The following is a 19,662-nucleotide window of genomic DNA, read 5'->3' as shown; positions in this document are numbered from 1 at the left end:
GAACTAGAGATAACAGTTGGCTTCATGCAGGGATTAATTATTGCGTCTTGTAGTCACGTATTTGTTTATTTGTTTTTACTATAGATTACAGCTGGAGGAATTCTAAACAGTCCACCTCTCCTTGTCATGGTGTTTAAGCGCATTGTGCTCCCTTCTGAACAGAGGAAATCACTGAGGTCAGTCTCCCTTGTGTTTATAGTTGCTTTCCCTTTCAGAAGTATGTGGGCAAGGAATCATCAAAATAACAATTGGTACTGACATCCTGATAATAAATTAACAGAAACAGTTACATGACACTAAGTTTGTAAAAGGTGTGTTTGTAGGGGTTGCTTCCACTTTTAAATTCAGGATTATATCTGAAGGGACAGCATTCTCAGTTACAAAGTACCCTGCAAATATTAAGCGTTTTGAGGTGTCCCCAGTATGAAATAATACAATTCTGTAAAACCAGTGTTACTGATACTGCTGAAATAAAACAAGCAAATCAAACTTCCTTCCTATTTTCCCATAAACTAACAGGTATGTTCTACCATAAGAAGGCTTTGTATCCAGCAGGCATTGAGGATGATGCTGGATACTATTGATCTAAACTTTGCATTTACGTTTAGACAAGCAGAGCTACTGGGGACTATTTAACCTGGGATGGGGGGAAACCTGGGGAAAGTTGAGAACAGAGGTTGGCTGTAATAATTGTGGGCCACATCTAGCATTTTGCAAACTTATCATGTAGTGGTCTGATAATTTGCCTTTTCAAATCCCAATAGGAAAAGTAAGGCAAATGTGGATCACTTCAAACATATGTTGTTGTAAGTATTGGGAGAGGCAAACTAAAGGTTTATCTGATTATCTCAACCTTGAAGTTGGCAGCTATGACAGGAAACTTGGTTTCATTCATCTGCCAAAGATATTTGTAGCATATCTTTGACAAGTTAAAAGGCATTTTTGTAATGGCACAAAAATAAAACCATCCACTTTCTGAAACGACAGTTTTTATCTTCTAAAATAATATGGGTTTGGAGGCATGCTTCTGAGGAAATTAAGGACATGCTTGAAAGGTAAATATTTGTATTTTTAAATGTTACAACAATGGTGTTTAACACAAATCTGCTCAGCATGGCCTATCAATACAAATTCATTCTTGTTTTGTCAAATTAGTGAGTATAATTTGTTTTTGCAGATGGGAGAACTAAATGGAGCAGTAAGAGGGAGTGATCTGCCCATGGGGTCATAAGGTGGAATTGAGAATCAGGTTCTTCTGAATCTTGATCTTGTACTTCTTCCTCCAGACAAATTGCCTTTAAAGTTCATGAATTATGAGAGTAAAAGCTTCAATTACTGAGGTCCGTGGAGCTAACCCAGCAAAGACTAGCAGAGAGTCTGGGCCTCAGCTCTTTGTGTTACACATATAAAAAGACAGTGATAGCTCTAGGTAAAAATCCTTAGTCTCTAATGGTGGCTGCAGAAAAATGTGAATAATTCTTTACCATTAATTATCAAGTATTTTACTTAAAATACTAGATCTGCATTTGATATGTGTTCAGTGACTGCTTCAAAAATAAACAGTATCATCTGTGGACTGCCAGGTTAGAAAAAGTCCGCTGAAATTCTGAAGGAAGAGATAATATGAAAACTATTAAGTTTGTCGCCAGCTAAACTAAATGGACACATTTAGCATGCTTTTCTAGGCCTGTGCTATTAGGCATGCTCTTGCTACCTTCTCAGACGATGATAGTAGACATCTAGAAAGTTAAATTAGTTTAGCTTAGTTTGCTAATTTCCTGATGCAAATGTAAGTTCATTTAAAGAAGAACTATAAACAGGTTTATGTATCTCTGCATCTGGCATTTGCACCAGGCTATCTATCAGATAGCTATAACCAAAGTTAATTCCATCTGAAGGAGGTGCCAGAACATCAATAAATAAAAATTACAAATTGCCTAGCGGTTCAGCTGACGGGCAGAACTGGTTTCAACACGTTGTTCCCAATGTTCTGCTGCAGAGCTGGTCCTGGGGTAGACCCGCACGACATTCCACTGTAGACAGGACCTTTAAGAGCATGCATCAGCACTCCGTAATACTGTAGGAGAGGAAGTAGAGAACAATACTATGTCCAACGGAAACTGTGGCAAGAATTTATTCAAGGCAAATTGTAATTACTCAAGCTGGGAATTTGGCCAGGACTTTGGGGTTAACACCCCTACTTCTTTGGAAGTGTCATAGTTTATTTTTTTTAATGACTTTAAGTGATGAGAAGCTTGGCTTTCTGTCTCAGCAGAATGGCAACACCTCTAGCAGTATAAACGTCTTACAGCAACACAAAGGTGCTGGTTCAGAACTCACTCCTCTGAGTGATGGGGCCTAGTACAGTAATCATTGCTTTATAAATACTTTCAGTAGATAAGAAAGATAAGAGTGTGATTATGGCAGGGTCCCGGCTGCTGTAATCACAGTCATACCTTCCTTAGCCTTCAGTCCACATGCTGCTTTAATCTGACCTTTTTTAAGTGAACGATTGTAAGTTTTAGAATAAATTGTAGAACTTGAACCAATTAAATTTGGTTATTAATTACGATAGCAGTTATGAACTGCAGTTGTCAATGCTTTTCTTTTAGGAAATTTGTTGTCATGCAAGCAGAATGTAATTTAGCCAGATTATGGAGTTTTTTTAATTCTTTCATGGCACTGAGATTTTTAGAATGTGTTCTTTGTATGTGTTATGTACTGATGTAGAACCTAACTTGCAGCTTGTTCTCGGTTTGCAGAAAAGATAAGCACTTGTGTGTTTTAGTGTGCAACTAGTTGTGAAATGCACAAGTGAGGAATTGTTTTGCTTTTACTAGCTCATGAAACCTGCCGTCATTCCTACAGTGTAGTTTGGGCCATTATTATGGGTTACAAGGTTATACAGGAAAAACATGTTCTAGAGAAAGGTTGGTCAAAATAAACGAGGTAGCATCTTCCAGATTGTTGTAATCTGGTTTTGTATCAATGAGGTAAACACTTCAGTACACTTGCTGGGATGAAGATACCATGTCAGACAGTATCCCTCTGACAGTTTGTTATGTCGTAATGACAAAAATGAAGCAATACTGATCTTATTACATAACCACTTTTGTATTATATGAAAACAATAATAATACTTCACTCTTCTCTCTTACCTTTTATTAGATAAACAAATGTGTTCCTTGCTGTGCATTTATGATTGTCCCATGAGTCAAGGGAGTGGTTTTATCTATTAAGAAATGGGGAAACGGTGGCACAAGAAGAAATTGTACTTACCGAGGTCATATGGGAAATCAGTGTCAGAGGCACAAACAGAATCTCAGCCTTCTGACTGTTCCACTCTACCCTCTGGGCAACCAGACAAAAGTGGAAAAGTGGCTTGCAGTGTGACTCAACAGCTTTTCCTTCCTCAGCAACTGCCATGCTGGGCAATTACAAATAAATGGCCAGTAGGTCATTTCCACCTGTGTCAAACAGGTTTCCAAGGGACTCTAGGTAGGCATGTCTTCTGCTGGAGAGGGCTCCTCGATGGATCTTTGAAATGGTTTTGCTTTGAAATAGTTTCAGAACTTGAAAAAAATTCTCTTTGTGCCAGATGTACATTTCCTCTGATTATTTTCAGGGTCTTTTGCAATATATGTTGCCCAGGGACACCCAAGAATTCTTTTTACCCTTCTTTGCAAGAGAATAACAATAAGCTGATTAAGTTGTCATTTTTCAGGTACTTTTTTTATACATAGCTTATAACATACACGTGCCAGATGAACCGATGCTAGGAAGTACTTGCAGAGTATCAGCACAATGTATTGTGACCGATACAGCACAACAAGATGCATTGCACTTTGATATATCAGATTGGATGCTTAAAGACAAGTGGGGTGTTGGGGTGTCTCTGAAACACAGTTGTAGCTAACAATGTTCTTGACTCCCTTTTAACGGCAAAATCAACATGTGTTGGTCCAAAAACTAACTGTTTTTCCAGGCCATGACAACTGAGTATAAGGAGTGTCTGTTCAGGTATCTTGGATCTTTTCCCAATAGCAGGGCTGAAGAGGGTTTTTACTCTGGAGTTGATTCAGAATGGCTGGAATGGGCAGCAGGGATCGGTATTGTGAAGGCCTTGACATTGAAGAGTGACTGACAGAAAGAAGCAGCACAGGAAAGGCTTGTGTCTTGGCTCTGGTCCTTGGATGGATGGGTAAGAAGAGGCCTTGGCAGAGAAGGGTGAAAGGTGACTAATAATGTGAAACTGGGAGGAAACTCATTATAGTTACGCAATCTCCAGGTGGTTTTCTTTCTCTGTGAGAAGACACCTTTAGTTGTCCCACTGGCATTTGCTGCTCGCGCTGTCTTCTGAATAGAAGTCTTAAACAATTATTTCTCTGCTTGACTTGGGAAGCTTAATTTAGCTTGGCAGCAATGAGACTACAACAGCACCTCATTTCTTTGTTCTCCTTCTACAGAATTTTTTAGATTTGCTTTGCCTCTTCCCTTTTGATTGGTTCTTCTTCCTGGCTGTCCAGTAGTTTAGCCAAAATGAAGAAACTTTTTCCGCCGTCATGCACTCGGTCCCCATATGTCACTTGTTCCATGGCTTTCTGTGTCCCTGTTGCCATACTTCCAAGGTTTTCATGGGCAAGCTCCACTGAATTTTGCTGTGGTGGTTCAGGATGTTGCTGTTGCCTGGTCTAGTCCTTCTCCACAGGTTTCCCCTCCTGTAGCAGAGCCAGCAGAGGAGTTTGTTCTGTGCCTGACCCTGCTGGGTTATGGTTAGATGTCTTAGCTCAAACCTGAACCTAACAATCCTGTTACTACACCGGCCTTTGTGCTAGATTGGCTGGTGTACAGAGGTGTATTTACACTTGCTGACCCTGGTACAGGGATGTAGCCTCTATAAGAGCAGCTTGCTGAGGATGATGATTTCAACTGCTGGAGCAAGAGTTGGTGGAACTCTTCTGAGAACCCCTAGATTCCTTATTAGCATAGTGGCTTTTCCAGTGATCTGCAATGAACAGCTCCGCTGTTGACCCCATCTGGATCTTGATCTTCCATTTTATAGGTAAAACAACACATTTTGCCTTGTAAACATACTCCCAGGAACTGATTCTTATTATAATCTGTAAAACAGTTGTGAAAATGTGGCCTTGCTCTTCAGCAATTCTGCAGTCACCTATCTCTGAGACATTGTGTTCCGCTCTTGAATAAGATTCTAGACCAGAAAAAGAGTTAGACTGCATACAGATTAACAAATCTGTTGCTAGTATCTCTGGCTACTGCAGCATGACTCACCCATCAGTGCTTGTCAGAGTCTGGTGTGACCTCATTGAAAGCTTCAACATCTCATATGTGAAGGCAGGTTGTAATCCAGTGTGGGAATCCTAAATAGGTGGAGAATGAAGTTCTAAGACTGTGATAATGCATACATCATAAACATTCCCCCTAGAAATCAGATGTGCCCTCACCAGAAATATTCTTACAGATTTCTGAGGATCTCTTAATGCTAAGTCTGCCTTTCCCATGCTTCTATTAAAAAGCACCTGTAACTATTCAAGACAGCAATAGAAATCAATGCTGGTGGGAAAACTTAAGAGTGGATGGGACAGGTCAGGGAAGAGATGCTCTGTTATTTGCAAGGGCAAGAAAGAGCTGATGGTTCCTTTTTATTTATCACAGCTTCTAGAGGCTTTTTCTCTTTTTGTTTTCCTATGTCAGTACATAGGGCTTCTGGTATGCTGGTTGAGAGAGACAGGTGAGAAAACAGCAAGGGGGCTATAATAAAGGGAGTGGATGAGTGAATTAGCTTGTGGTACCTTACATGTGTAGCTTAGATATGTAGTGTGATGATGAGATAAAAAGTGGGAGGCAAGGGGAGTTTAGAAATCAGATGGTTTGCTTCAGCTGGTGCTTGCTGAGTAAACATGAAGCTTGTGCTCAGTGCCTCTACCTCCTTCCCATGGGCTGTTACACAGTAGCAGATACTAGCAATGCTGCTCAGTCTAAATTGAGCCAGCTGCTGGCATTTTAATTGCAGAACCCACATCTAGTAACAGACTCAGCAGAAGCTATCGTCCTCTCACCTGCTACAGAGGGAACTTTTAGTCTCCGAAAGCACAAGGCTGGCATTGCTCCACAGGTGTCTGCTGCTACTTGGTCACCTGGCTGAAAGCGAAATCCCTGGCCACTGGTCCAGTTGCTGTCCTTAGGATATGTGAATGTCTTCCTCTTTTGCTATAGGTGATTTCTGTATGTGGCAAAGTTGTCTGTGCTAGCCTGGCAGCTTTATCCATAAGCAGCAATGATTGCTGCCTCTTGGCTTCCAAAATCTGCTGTCCTCAAAGCTGCTGCTCCTCGCTGGCTCCACTGAGGAACCCAGAACCTGGCACCCTGTGAGAGAGCAAGGATCTTGCAAGAGATCTCTGCTTCAGTGGATCACTGTGCAATCCCTAATTATTGTGACAGCAGCTTCTTATGTAGCACTTGCTTAGAAAAGTAGGGGTGTCTGGTATGGCAGGACAGAAGGACACCCTGCTACTAAAGGTGTGCTGTCCTGGCAACGCTAAGGGACCATCCTTAGGAAATGCAATAGAGCTGCTTTGTCACAAAGCAGTCAATAACTTTGCAGAAGTCACTGCGTCCTCTGCTGCGCTGTGGGATGGACCCTGGCCCCTGTCTGAACGTAGTTATGTCCCTGCTGCAGACCTGCTCTTCCTATCCGGACTCCTACCTGCCAAGTTTGTTGCCATCTTACCCGTTGCCTCAGGTAGACGGTAGTATGATTTCTGCATTCCTTAAATTTTTTTTCTTGAGACTGGGAACATGGATTTTATTTTTTGGGGGCAAAGATTCTGTTCTGAGCGGATTCATTTTATGTTCTGGTGCTTCTTTAAGGAAGGCGTAGAAGGTCATAGAGTCAAGGCATGCATGCGATTTGTAAGGAGGAAATAGGCAACCTTATGCCTTTACATCCATGATTCCTTACCACAAAGATCAGCCGGATGCTATCTGCTTAGCTGTTTTGTGATTCCAGGGTGAAATAAGTTGATGGCTCTGCCCAGTTTCTGGTACAGAGATGTGCACATACATATAAAATACAGCTAGTTCTAGAAATGAATGTCTCTCTGCTGTTCTTTGCACAGAAGCCAAGGCCTAAATGATGTTTTGAGACTGAGCATGCCTTCCCTGGATGATCTGATGGATATGCAGCATGATATACTAGTGGGCAAGAGACGGAAGCCCCATAGCGGTGCTGTCCACACTGCATTCAGCTGTGGGTGTGTTGGGTTAAATGATTGATCCAGTTATTTGAAGTCCTATTGCTTGATTTATATCTTGATTTTTAGTATCTTGGCAGACTTTTCTTTCACGTACTAAAGCATACCTCGGGTTCTAGTAGAATCCTGCTCTTACATCAGGCTCAAACCTCATTGCTGCTCCCTGTGTTCAGCTGGAAATGGACAGACACCATTTGTGACTGCCTGAATATCCTGAGTCACCGATTACCAGCTGGCATGTGTGCTGCAGTTTTCATTTCTTCCTTTACGACTGCACTCCCTAGAGGAGACTTGGAACAATTGCAGTTGTCAGCTAAAGCATATTATGTGCACTTGTCTGGATCCACACAATTGGTGGACAACCTCTGACTACGTCTGTGGGGTGAGCTGTCTGTGATTTGTTACTGTATGCCTGCTGTTTCCATACCAGAAAATGAAACAGGTGTAGGAATATTTAAAAATGCATTTTCTTTATATTTACTGGTAAAATATCTGCATTGTGGAGATGGCGATATGATGTCTTCATTAAATAATTGGTGGAGACAAGTGATGATTCCAGTAATGCTCTCACAGGAAGGTAAATTCTGTGAAAATGGATGAAAGGGTCTAGACAGGTGATGAAAGGTAAACTAGTTAACTCCCTACGCTGGCAAAGCTCTGCTAGCAGGAGCATGGGTCCACCGTGCAGGAGCTGACAGTTATCTGTTCTGTCTGTTCTGTCAGACGCTCTTGTCATGCTGTGTTTGTTATCCTGCTTATGCAGTGTCCCAAAGCAAGGCTGCTGAAGCTCAGCAGGGAAAGAATGCAACACGTTGCTATGTTATTTCATCTCGCCAAAATGTTTTCACTATGTAACGCTTACTGCTAGTCTTGTGCATAGCTCTGGGGGAAGCTGAAACACAAAACACTTCATTGAGTTTTTTGACCCAACAGGGCTTGACATACTGCTGCTGGACACGTCTCTGTGTCTGATCTGAACTGCGGCAGTTCCGTTCTGGCCTGCTAAAATAACATCATATTAAACAGTATTATTCTGTCTATGCCACGTCCATCTATTGACTAAAAAGTTAAATTCTTACTAAACTGATTGAAATTTACGTATTATATTAATTATTGCATATTAAAATTTAATTTACATAAAATATTAGTTAATGGTCAGCTGATTTCACCGGCATGAAGATTGTAATGTATATAACACGGACAGATTAATGCTTGCCTGGGACCAAATGAGTTAAAGCAGCTCCTTCTGCTGAAATACCCAGTGAAATACAGTGATGCTCTGTAAATCAAATCTTTGTTTGCAGCAGGTTGCCAGTGTTTGCCTGGGACAGTCCATCCTGTTAGCAGGCGGTGATCCTGCTGTGGAGGAGAGATGTGGGTTGTGCTGACTCATGAAAACAGGTGCAAGTTGCGTCAGTAGAGTAAGGAGTGGCTCACCTCAGGAGCAGGATGTAGGTTTTAGTGTGAGAACTCTTAAGGAAGAACCTTTAGAAGAAAGTTGGGGGAAAAATACATGAGATCATGAGATGGACTTTGAAATTTGACTTGATGAAATTCTGGTTCCTCTTGCAGCATGAGAGGCTTGCCGCAAACAGGACAGTGGTATTAACATCTATCTGAAGTGTCTTAGGAAAACATGCACTATAGCTGAAGACAACAGTAGTCCTAAGAGGTGTTTTCAGTTCTGAGAGGAGTTTTCTGGGGAGGGATGGCTGACAGCTGTTCAAAAACTTGCATATACAGTTACTCCCTTGTTCCTCCTTTATAGATCTGACTCATCTGTCCCTGTCCTAGACATAGCAGTTTCAGTATTTTCTTTTCTCTCCTCTCATTTACCTCATATTCCCTATCCTTCAAGCTTCCTTTTGTATCTATGGGTTTAATTCTATGAAATCCAGTTGCTTTGGCTTCTACTCTGCCTGTGTTTTGCACCTGCTACATAGCCCCAGCAAACTTGGCAACCACCCCTTGGGCACTCTAGAGAAAACAACTGTCTAGACCAGGCACCTGATGCCCTGGATGTACCCCAGAGCTTCCAGGCATTAGTTGGTATTCAGAACAACATGTTGCTGTGCAAATGGTTCCTTTCTGCTCTTCCTTCTACCTCCACAGAGTTACATGCACCCGACTTCTCAGCAGGCACTAGCATAATGTTTATTGATCTTTTGCAAAGGTCTGATGCAAAGGAAGATTGATAAAATCTTGTCCGATGTCTTTGTGGACTCATAATTGCACCTGTCTCCTCCTAGTGAGTGAGGCAAATGGGAGTGAGGGAGCCCACAGAATAAATAGCACCTTCTGCAGACCTAGAAACTGAAGGCTAGAGGACAGCAGTGCAAAGGACCTACAGAGCCTCTGGTATCCCAGCAGAATTCAGGAAGATGTGTGTTGCTCTTTTCTAAAATGATGAGAAATCAAATCTTGGTGTAGAGTCCTATGGCATAGGAAGGGCAGAGAAGCCTTAGTGCAAAGTCACAAGCTGTCCTCGTTCACAGTTAAAGCCCCTGTTGCCCTAGGCAAACATAGAGCCTGTCAGCGTCCTGCAGTTTACAGTACAGAGATGTGACCAAAATAGCTCCACAACTTTAAATGTGGCTAAAAATAGCTTGCAGGTCAGCTTTTTTCTTAAAGGTAGTGGTGACATCAGTGGGAGAGCACTCTTGCTGCTGTTCAGTGCAGGTAGAACTGGGTAAACAAAGGGGGAACAGCAGCAATTTAATTAGCTAAGCAGCCTTGAGGAAAGAGAGGTGATAAGGGGTGGGAGAGGACTAAGGAGATGCAGCGAGAGAGATGGACAAAAACATCAAAGGCCTGGGCAGACTCTCTGCTGCTGACCATGATACTTTGCACAGACAACTTCTCCCTGGGGTTTTACTTCCATGATGTTTAAGAGGCATCAGTCTACCCATTTCTGTCTCGCTGTGGCCCGTGTCAGGATGTGTCACTGGACTGGCCAGCCAGCCAACAGCAGCATGTTTCTTGCTCCTCATTTCCAGACAGGGAACACAGCCCATGACATCACCTCTGGCCAGTGGCAGATTGGAGGCCATGGCTGTGGCAATGTCCAGTGTGTTTTGCTGTAGCCATTCAACCAAAGAGTTGATCTTTTACAGTGCAATTTGCATGTGGAGAAATCTGGATGGCCCTTAGTTCTACGGGGATTTCAATATTTGTTCTTGGGACAGAAAAAGGATGTTTTTATGGGGTTGAATTGTTTGTTGTTGTAAAGCATTACATTTTACCAAAGGAGCAAAGCTGCTCACTATGATCCTCAGAGTTTTAGTCTCTGTTGTGTATACTAAGTCTGGCCATGGAGAGAAGCCTCAGCCAAGTTTGGAAGTTAAGTGCCTGATTTGAAACGTTACGGGAATCTAATGTAGGTTATGAGAGGTTTGCCATGCCTGCAGTCGCCTGTGTTGCTGAGGGAAGTGTACTGCAGCAGGCTGTGCTAGCGAGAATTTCCTTTGTGCTGCAGTTTTCATGCCTGGTGATTTTATGGTGCTGAAAGAGAGGAAGGAAGTGTCAAAATTGTGAAAAATTGAGGCCAGGTCATTACTGTCAGACGAGGAGAGAGAGTCCTGTAGCCAGTCAGATGTGACGGAACGCACTTGCTGATGCTGCTACCAGGAAGCTTGAGAGAAATGTGACTGAATGATAGCAGTGCGCATGTGCCTTTGGAGAAAGGAGGCTATCTGTAAGCTCTTGCAATGCTTTTTTCCGCCCAGCAACATCGTTGCTTCTTTTCCTTGCATTCTGCTTAAGCAGCTGTTCTGCATTTATGATCCAATCTATCCTTCATATAGGGCCATCTTCGCACTGAGCCACCTTCATTGTAACAGTAGTTATCCGAGATGAATAACAGCTCAGGTTTGCTTTGAGTAAGCACTATAAATAGGGCAAAAGCACTCTAGTTACTGTTCTCTTACACTACTGTGAGAGCCTTGTAGGACCAGCCCCAGTCTCCACCTATGCAAAATGGCTCCTGTTGCCTTGAAAGAGGGAGACTTCAGCCAAATACATCTCCAAACTGACAAGTATGGAGAGAATTCTGGGCAAGATCAGCTTGCTAAGGATTTCATTTGATGCATAGCTGAGCTGAAAGTCAGCTGCCAATAAAAAAAAGGAAGCTCTGCGTCCCTAGCTGTGTGCTTCTAGTGCGTTTTGAAGCTACAGGCCACCTTGATTGCAGACTGTAGTTAGAATAGGTTATAGGTAAAATCAACTCAATACCACTCCCAGGACCATTTAGCACAGTCATTTCTGACCACTGCAATACAACTCTCCCCACAGCCTGTTCCTTCCCCTCAGTGAGAGTCGCTCCCTGGTCTGCCCTGCCCAGCTTGCAAATGTAGCTCATCAGCCTCTGCTTCTTTGCAAATGAGCTGCATAGGTAATGGAAGGAGGAGGAGACAGCTCAACAACCTGCCCGTCCCAGCCAGTCATAAAGGCTCTGTGCTTCCTAGGCTTTCTGGAGTTATTTGCCACGTGAATCGTGTGGGTATAAAACTTTGTTGTTTCTCCAAATGTTCTGCCTTTTGCAACAGGAGGTCATTTCCCAGTGGGGAAAACAGGCTGTTGACGTGGTGGGCAGTCAGCTTGTCATTTGGATAAAATCCAGGTCCGATTAGTTTGGGCGCAGCAGTGTGCTAACACAGGCAGAATGCACCCAGACTGGCTCCCATCTAGATAGCACCGATCTCCCCACACTGCTCTACACCGTCCCTGCAGTTCAGCATCAGCACAGGTCCCTCTTCTTGCCTGTGCTGGCATGCCTGCAGTAAACCATAATTTGCACCCAGTGCTGCTTGCCTGTGTCTCGATTGGTGGCAAACCCTCCCAAAGCAAATAGTGATTTGCCTGTCTGCATTGACTCAGCTGTGCTGAAGGCAGGAATCGGAGCTAAATCCGGTTCAGTAAAGTCTCTAGGTAAAGAATAGCCTTCCATAGCAGATACTGAGGCATTTTAAAGGAACTTGACTATGTCCCAGGAAGTGCACTGAAGTGAGCAATGCTGCATTAGGCAAGAGAGCCTACCCAGGAGCCATCAGTCTCTCAACATCTGTAGCCCTGTGGTTGTAAGCACTGGGGGTTTTCTTCCCCTGCCTGCAATTACTAGCTGGCAACGGGGAATTCAAAGGAATCTGGGCTATCTTTAGGAAGCAAGTACCTACTCTTTGCCTCCTCTCAGGAGGCAAGGTCTTTCATTACAGCCTCTCATGGCAAGGGGCTCACAGATAAGGAGGAAGGGCAGGAAACCTGCCGGGCTTCACTTCTTTAGCAACTCTAAATATTTTCCATAGTCCTAGCACTGTGAGTCAGCATTTCTAGAGCCTAGGCTTGTTTACAGTAGCAGTCAGGGAGATGGTACTAGGTAGGTGTGGTGTGGAGGTACGTGTGTGTCTAAAATGAGAAACCCTTTGCCCAGGCACAAGTGGGGAAGTTACCAACTGTCTTTCCAAAATGGGACTAACAGGGAGCAAAGGACTGGATACCCTGAACGGTAACTGCAGTGGAGCCATTTGCAGGGTAAGGAGTTTCGTAGTGTGAGTAAGGGAATCAGAACTTCACAAAGCTTTATATATTGTGTTGTCTTAGTTCACTTAAAAAGGACTCTGCAAATATTTGGGATTATCAGTGTAGTGAGATAAAGGTAACGCTTCCTGCCTCAAGTGGTTTTGGATTCATTTTGCATTGGCCTGGCCAGACTGGCTGCAAGGCAGGAAGGCTCCCAAAATTGTACAGGTAACAGACCAAACGCTGAGGTTTCTATTCAGGGCCCATACCCACACTTGAATAAGCAACGTGAGCCATGGGATATTGTACATCACTGCATGCAAGCTTTTTGCCTATGCCTGGCTGGTCAGCCTGGATGGATCTCAGGGCAAAGGGAGGGAACATCGAAAACAGTATGGATTATTTTAGATCTGCAACCTCAGTTCTGCAAAGGTATTTATTTTGAAAATTCTAGTTTCCATAGCAATGTAGTGCTGTTCTCTCTCATCTCTCTCCTATTACTCCAATCTTAGCAGCCATTAGACAAATTATCAGTAAGGCAAACCTTAGCATTTTTTTATCTTGAGTGATTTTATATATATGTTGGTTCCTTAGTGAATCAGAGCTAGTTAGTCAAGGATTGACTCATATCCTTTCCTGGGGACGACATGAGATCTATTGCAGTGTAAAGATCATAATGAGGAATGAATATTATTAATTGGACTTGGTGTATGAATTCCTAGGCTACTTTCCTGTAGAGTGGGGGTCTTATATTTAGAATTCTGGATCAATTCTAGATGAGTTGTTTGTTATGTCTTTAGATTTTACTTGTGTTTCACTGTAGCTTCATTAGGACCTAATAGTCTTGTTCCATACATGTAGTAAATAAACCCTTTTGTAAGAGTTGCTACGTACTGCTATTCAGCTGCTGTTCTCCACCCCAGAGGTGACTTCTGGACACAGTCTCCTTCCCATTGTTAACAGCCAGTGCTCATGGCTCACTCATTCATGCTTCTCTTTCAATATGTACAAAAAAAGCAGCAGTTTGTTAAGAAAACAAAACAAACAAGCTCTTCTTTTTTTCTTTTGTGGTGTTTTTTTTTTTGTTTGTTTCCTGGTGCATCTTGTCTTCCTGGTCAAGGAACTACTAGTCTTGCCAGGATAGTTATGCAGGTTGGAATGTAAAAATCCCAGACTTAACCCTGCAGCAATGATGGCGTGCAAAAACCAAAGATGTAGAGATGATTTATTCTGATGGTGTAGTTTGCCTTTTAAGGACATGGTTTAGTGAGTTCTTTTGCCTATGTGAACTGTATCTCCACCTGGGGAGCTGTGCTAGAATAGCTGTTCCACAAACCCTTTGCTGCAAACAATAGCCTTTGTCCTGTAATTCAGTCCTCACAAATAGGTAAGCAGTGAAGTAAAGAAACTGTGTGGGAGAACAAGAGTGGCACTGTGGACCAGATTCCCACATAAGGAATTAGGGCTAAAGATGAGGTGAGAGCCTTTGACTGTCTTCTGCAGTGTTGTCATTTACTAACTAAAATACCTGAATTTTATAAATTGGAGCATAGATCCATTAAGTTGAGGATGCAAGAACCCCTCTATGGAATCTAGATATTAACAGGCATCTGCTACACAGTGATCACTGCTTGCCTTGCCAGTCATTACTGGTCTCCAGTGCCTTGCGTTTTCCTCCCTGTCTAGCTAGAGCCATCATCTGTCTTCTTTATATTCAGTTCATGAGTTCTTTGGAGTAGATGGTTTTATTATGAGTAAATTCTGCCCCACGGTTCTATTTGAGCTCTCCAGTTGTTGGATACCTAGCAGAAATCTCCTCTTAAATGCTAAGAAATAGAAGTTCACTTGTGCCCTGAAGAATGATAGATAATAATCCTTCTAAAACCTCTGTTTTAGATGTTAAATATTTACTTTTAGCTGAATTATGCCCATCCTTTGAGAATACTAATAATACCTTGTTCTTCACAACATTGCATGTCAGTGAATTCCATATATATTTTATGCAAAGCATTAAAATGTCATTGCTTATCTTTTAATTTACGTTTTTTTTTCCCCCTTCATGTTCTTGTGTTCCTATGTTTTGAGATAAGGTGAACAAAAGTTCTCAAACTGCTGTCTCCAGGCTATGCATTCTGTAATGCCTTCACTGTGGACTTTTTTTATTCACCCTCTCAGAGGAGAATGGTCCCAGTCTTTTTAACTTTCCTTCAGACAAGGGCTCTTCTCAATCCCTAATCTTGTAGTCAACCGTCATTGCCTTGTGTCACATAATGAAACAGCCATCGTAGTAATAACCCAAATAATAACCCTTCCAGAGTCAATGTTCTGCCAATGCTGGGCATTGTTAGGTTGGAGACCCTGAGTCCAAACACAAGTATTTAAGTCCCCATGTGCCAGATGCAGACATACCCAATGCATCTTTAAAAAATAATAATTAAAAAATCCCTGTTTCAAAATAATATGTGCTTGGTATCCAAATGCAAGGAGAATGAAATGTAAGTGACTAGCGACCTTGTGACTGTTGTGTTGTATAAGAAGATAAAAAGTGCTTGGGATTTGTGGATCGAGCTCTTTCTCATTTGTCTTCCAGAGGTCAAAGTCTACTGCAAGCAGTGAGTGATACAATTCCCCATGTAAGTCAGGCTAGACTGCCTGTGCATTAGGTCCTAACAGCAGGGCAGTTTTTGCAAGAGCACCTTGGAAGGTGATTGTGTGGATTTCTCTGTGGTCCCTGTGATGATCCTAGGAATCATAGAATCATAAACAGTTTGGGTTGGAAGGGATCTTAAAGACCATCTAGTTCCAACCCCCCTGCCATGGGCAGGGACACCTTCTACTAGACCAGGTTGCTCAAAGCCCCATCCAACCTGTCCTTGAACACTTCCAGGGATGGGGCATCCACAACTTCTCTGGGCAACCTGTTCCAGTGCCTCACCACCCTCATAGTGAAGAATTTCTTCCTTTATCTAATCTAAATCTACCCTCTTTCAGTTTAAAGCCATTACCCCTTGTCCTATCACTACATGCCCTTGTAAAAAGGCCCTCTCCAGCTTTCCTGTAGGCCCCTTCAGGTACTGGAAGGCTGCTATAAGGTCTACCCAGAGCCTTCTCTTCTCCAGGCTGAACAACCCCAAGTCTCTCAGCTTGTCTTTGTAGAAGAGGTGCTCCAGCCCTCTGATCATCTTCACAGCCCTCCTCTGGACTTGCTTCAACAGGTCCATGTCCTTATGTTGGGGGCCCCAGAGCTGGATGCAGTGCTCCAGGTGGGGTCTCAGGAGAGTGGAGTAGAGGGGGAGAATCACCTCCCTCGACCTGTTGGTCATGCTTCTTTTGATGCAGCCCAGGATACGGTTGGCTTTCTGGGCTGCGAGTGCACCTTGCCGGGTCATGTTGAGCTTCTCATCAACCAACACCCCCAAGTCCTTCTCCTCAGGGCTGCTCTCAATCCATTCTTTGCCCAGCCTGTATTTGTGCTTGGGAGTGCCCTGACCCATGTGCAGGACCTTGCACTTGGCATTGTTGAACTTCATGAGGTTTGCATGGGCCCACCTCAGTCCTGTCAAGGTCCCTCTGCATGGCACCCCTTCCCTCCAGCATGTCAACCGCACCACACGGCTTGGTGTCATCAGCAAACTTGCTGAGGGTGCACTCAATCCCACTGTTCATGTTGTCAAGAAAGATGTTAAACAGCACCGGTCCCAATACCGACCCCTGAGGAACACCACTCGGCACTGGTCTCCACTTGGACATGGAGCCATTGACCACAACTCTTTGAGTGCGACCATCCAGCCAATTCCTTTTCCACTGAGTGGTCCATCCATCAAATCCATGTCTCTCCAATTTAGAGACAAGGATGTTGTGCGGGACAGTGTCAAATACTTTGCACAAGTCCAGGTAGATGATGCCAGTTGCTCTTCCCTTATCCACCAATGCTGTAATCCCATCGTAGAAGGCCACCAAATTTGTCAGGCATGATTTGCCCTTAGTGAAGCCATGTTGGCTGTCACCAATCACCTCCTTATTTTCCATGTGCCTTAGCATAGTTTCCAGGAGGATCTGCTCTATGATCTTGCTGGGCACAGAGGTGAGACTGACTGGCCTGCAGTTCCCCGGGTCTTCCTTTTTTCCCTTTTTAAAAATGGGGGGTTTGTTTCCCTATAAGCAGGAGGAGATCCAGAACTGTCTGAAAGCCCAGAGCCAGGATTCTTTGAAATCCCAGACAAGTAAAGATGAGAGACTTGGCTGAGGCCAACCTGCTAGCCTGCCTCCTGTGCTGCTTCTTATATGTGTCCAAGAAGCTGCCTCCAGTTTATATGATTGCACTCTAGTAAACAATTTTTCATGCAGATATGGGCAGCAGATGTTACTCATGCCTGTGTGAACACTTCAGTGTGTTTACAACAGGGGATGTTCCTCAGATCTAGTCCTACTAAACAATGGATGTAGCCACCAGAAGGAAGTCCCACTGGTTACAGCCATTCTGTTACAGCTTGCTCAAAACACTTTGAAGGGTGGTCACGCCATCCCTCTTCAGGCACTCGAGGGGATTGACTCACAAATATGAGCAAAATAAAATTAGATGGCTTAAGTGGCTGCAACCCCAGCTGTGTCCCCACTGCCTGATTCCCAGAAGGGGTCATCCCTGCAGCAGGGTTGGCTGTAGAAGGCAACTCCTGAGTTGCTGTAGTGACAGCCCATTCTTAAGGGCATTAATACTTGTCTGGCTCCTGCGTGAAACAGTTCAGGAAGCTTAACCAGAATAAAAATGTGCACTTTTTCATCTGAAGAATTGTCTTTTAGTTTAATTTCTCAGACGGGCTCAGAGAAGTACCAGTGCTGCTGCAAGGGCAGGGCAGAGGCAGGCAGAGGGAGAGAGATGGCCTTCCCTTTTGGGAGCAGCTAGCAGTTAACGTCAGTTTTGCTGCCTCACAAAACTATGCCCTATGGTTATTTCTGGTGCTGGGCTCCCTTAATTTTCTGGAGAGTGAATGAAGGATTAATGTAGTGTGCTTGTGGCATTTGGAAGTTAAGTTTTTAGAAGCAAAACATCTTAATTCAGCAAGTGCCACTATTAGGTGGAAATGCTTAAATTGTTAGGGATGGGAAAGATAAGCGTCCACGGTATCCATCCTACAATTCAGTTAGGGGTTAAATAATTTTTTTTTCTTTTTTTTTTTGCTGCTTTTTAAGACCTCTAACCCAAAGTCCACTATCAAGCTGTCTCTAGAGAGAGAAGTCTTTAAAGAGACCAGCTTTGTACCTATAAATAATGTACACAGCAGAGTAAAAAAAATGGAGTCAAGGAGAGGCTCCACCTTACCTGAACATAATTGCGAAGGCTGGTATTGTGAGCTCTGTGAGGATAGCTGTACCCTGGTCAAGCAGAAGGCTGCAGGGAGCGCTGTCACTCCTGTCATCCATCTTGACTAAACTACTTCTGAGATCTGAGTCTTCCTCCAACGTTTGAATATCAACTGGTAAACCATGACTGCATTGTAGTGAAATACATTAGATTTCAGGGGCCAAATGTGGCAAGGTTTTGAATAGTACAGTTAGAAACATGCTTGGAACTAAACATCTGCTTGAGTGCTTTGCTAGGTTGGACGTGTTTGAATATAGAGAATTTTGCAAGTCTGAACCCTTGCTATAAATGAAAACGCTGTGGCAAAAAAATGTAAATAAATGCCACACATGCTTTGTATAAGAGCCCTCCCCAATATCTATAAATATGGTAATTTTGATGTTTCCCAATTTTGAGTCTTAAAATGGGAGAGAGACACAAGAAATATTACAAAGCCAGCATTTTTTCACAGATTAATTTTATAGTTTCAGTTTTAACTTACGTGAAAACACTTAATGGAAATTAAATGTAGTGTCTTAAAGAGGATTGCCTTTGAAGGGAAATTATTTGTTCTTAGAATATCACTAGAATAGCTTCTCAGTTTAACTGCATTTTCATATGAATTCAAAACTCATCTCGGGTCAGACTCTCCAGGAAAACTTTCTCATGATTTCTGTAGCAGTTGATTCATTCCTTGCTGCCTTCATTTTGCAGCGTTAAATGGCAGGTTCTCTGAAAAGCCATCTACTTCAAAGCTTTACAAAATAAAGCTTTGAATAAATTACTGAGTTAGAAATTATGCCGGCTGCACCCAACTTTGTGCCTGGATGTGGGAATACTTGGCACTGGGTGTGGAATTCCAAGGAAAATTACCTCTTTGCTTTGCATGAGACCCTGCCGGCTTGCCAAGCTCAGAGCAGCAAGAAGGAAAACTGCTGCAGATGAGGAGGCACGGAAATCTCTGGTTTCCCTTTTCCACAGAGAACACATCCTGAACAACTGTTGAATATTAATACGTAGTGTAACTGGCGCAACGCTGTGCCAACGATGGGATTAACATAAAGTATAGCTTCTGAAGACTACATGTCCCAGCACGGCAGGTAGGAGACACCAGGCTGTGGTGCAGCACTGCATGCTGGAACTTGTAGTACCTTTAAAATGCATCTCTGCGCTAAGCGGGGCGGTGACCCACCTTGCAGACGCGTGTGCAGTTAGCTACCTCATGGTGTGGGATGCCTGCAGCACGGTGCCTGTGCTTTGCTTGCTAGGTGTGTTGCTGAAGGTGATGGGCCCCAGGCTGTATTATTTTGGATTTTTTTAAAATGTGTTTTTGCAAGCTTTAGATAACATAATACTGACAACATGACACTTCTAAGCGGCAAAATAGTTGCTTTGTCTTTCACGAAGAGACAACCCACTGCCCTCTGTATTTAGATTTCTGGTATACATGTGTGCAGAGCTGATTTGTCCATAATTGTTTGCTTTCTGCAGAGTCTTTTGAAGTTTGTGTCTTCAAGCCAGCTCCTTATATTA

General features: G+C 43.2%; 1 protein-coding gene and 1 long non-coding RNA gene across 4 annotated transcripts in view; one reads left to right on the top strand and one right to left on the bottom strand.

Moving 5' to 3' along the window:
• Nucleotides 1-19,662, top strand: part of NUFIP2 (nuclear FMR1 interacting protein 2) — a 45,241-nt gene that overhangs the window by 282 nt on the left and 25,297 nt on the right. For all 3 annotated transcript variants that reach the window (XM_072882174.1, XM_072882173.1, XM_072882175.1), the window contains exon 2: nucleotides 85-176. The gene's annotated coding sequence lies outside the window, so the exon portion shown is untranslated. The remainder of the gene's footprint in view (nucleotides 1-84; nucleotides 177-19,662) is intronic.
• On the bottom strand, nucleotides 63-18,273 carry LOC140660854 (uncharacterized). Its single transcript, XR_012045510.1, has 3 exons — nucleotides 18,109-18,273; nucleotides 5,293-5,381; nucleotides 63-2,077 (listed from the first exon to the last, which is right to left on the bottom strand). It is a non-coding gene; the product is annotated as an uncharacterized lncRNA (long non-coding RNA).

The sequence above is a fragment of the Ciconia boyciana genome, chromosome 17, assembly GCF_034638445.1.
Source record: "Ciconia boyciana chromosome 17, ASM3463844v1, whole genome shotgun sequence".
In the NCBI taxonomy this organism is placed as follows: domain Eukaryota; kingdom Metazoa; phylum Chordata; class Aves; order Ciconiiformes; family Ciconiidae; genus Ciconia; species Ciconia boyciana.
The sequence above is the reverse complement of the archived record's forward strand: the minus strand, read 5'-3'. Positions and strand labels throughout refer to the sequence as shown.